This window comes from Mustela putorius, unplaced genomic scaffold (genome assembly GCF_011764305.1).
Source record: "Mustela putorius furo isolate JIRA1106 unplaced genomic scaffold, ASM1176430v1.1 tig00003834_pilon_pilon_pilon, whole genome shotgun sequence".
In the NCBI taxonomy this organism is placed as follows: Eukaryota; Metazoa; Chordata; class Mammalia; order Carnivora; family Mustelidae; genus Mustela; species Mustela putorius.
The window spans coordinates 83,642,860-83,644,460 of NW_025421987.1; positions in this window are offsets into that span (position 1 = coordinate 83,642,860).

The following is a 1,601-nucleotide window of genomic DNA, read 5'->3' on the forward strand; positions in this document are numbered from 1 at the left end:
CTAGTAGAGATTAAACACCTGACCAAATGGCTATATACACGTTGCAGCCCATTACAAACTGGTATTTTCATATCTACCAAGCTATAGAATCAGACAAGTGCAGCAGCAACCTATCATACTATGGAAATGGCATAAAATCAGGACCAAGAAAAATCAGAGGATACAAAAAAACTACATGAACAGGACTTACTTCTGCTACATTAATGCCTAAAACCTCTATTCATACTTCACATCTCATTGAGGCATGGAAGTATTCCTAAAGCCAGCTGATGGAAGGGGGAAAATCTTGGACCTGGCTTATAGCTGTGTTGGCACACTATGTTGGAACAAACTAAAAATGGACTGCTATCCTAACATAGTCCTTCTGGGGGATGGGCCTAAATGTTAGTTGCAAGGGACAGTCCTTCCAAGGACAAAGCTGGGAGCAGTATGTATGATTTTTTTTTACTTTTTATGTAGTAAAAAAGTAGCATGAGAAATATATATATATAGACTCCTGAGTATTGGAAAATGGGTTGGCTTGTTGGTCAGGGCCTGGAAGGAGCAAATTCAGAAGATTAAAGAGAAAAAAAAAATGTCTAGGGAAGAAGCACATAATGGACCCACTTGAAGTGGGTACAAAGTGGAAACAGATCTCATGCTCCTGCCCACCTGAGAGCATCCAAGTCAGGGGAAACACTCAACAATAAGGCTGACTCATCCTGTGACTCAGCCTCAGCCCGCCTCCCTCATCTACTACCCCCTGTTTGCACAATGGGGTCAAGAATAGAATCACCATGGTGGCAGGAATAGAGGCTATGCATGTCCCCAGTGGTATGGTCTCCCACTCACCAAGGCTTAGCTTCTGATGCTACTGAGCATCCAACCTGCCAAAGTGTTAACAACCTGATATAAAGCCCTTAATAAAGTAGCAAAGCTTGAGATCAGCCAGACACTTAATGTCAGGTTGATTACATCAGACACCTTTCACCCTGGAGAAGACAGTGATTCATCATTACTGCAATTAATACTCACTCCCATATGGCATTAATTTTCCTGTCTGCCGTGTCTCTGTCAGCACCACTATTCAAGGGCATATAGCACGCTTGATTTACTGTCACAGGATTCGCACATACTATCACTTCAAATCAAGAGACCCATTTTACAGGGAAGAATGGGCAACAATCGATATATGAGTGAGGGATCCAGTACTTCTACCACACAGTACAACACCTGGAAACAGCCAGCCTGCTGGAGGAGTGGAATTGCTTACTAAAGGCTCAATTAAAGTGATTACTCAAGACAAAGGCCTATATGGAGTTGGGACATTATTCACCAAAATCAAGTATATGAACTAAACAAACAGCTGTGCTGTGCCCCCAGTAGCTAGAATAAATAGGTCTAGATATCAAGGGGTGGTAGAAGGATTTGTCCCTCCTCACTATCATTCACAGTGGTCTACTTACAGAATGTGTGCTTCCTGTGCCCACATCTTTAGGTTTGACAGGATTAGAGGTCTTGGTACCACTGCTTCTACTAAGGAAAACAGTGGGAATTCCATTAACCTGGAAGCTGCGACTGCTGCATCTTATCTTTGTGTTCCTCTTCCCAGTAACCTAGCA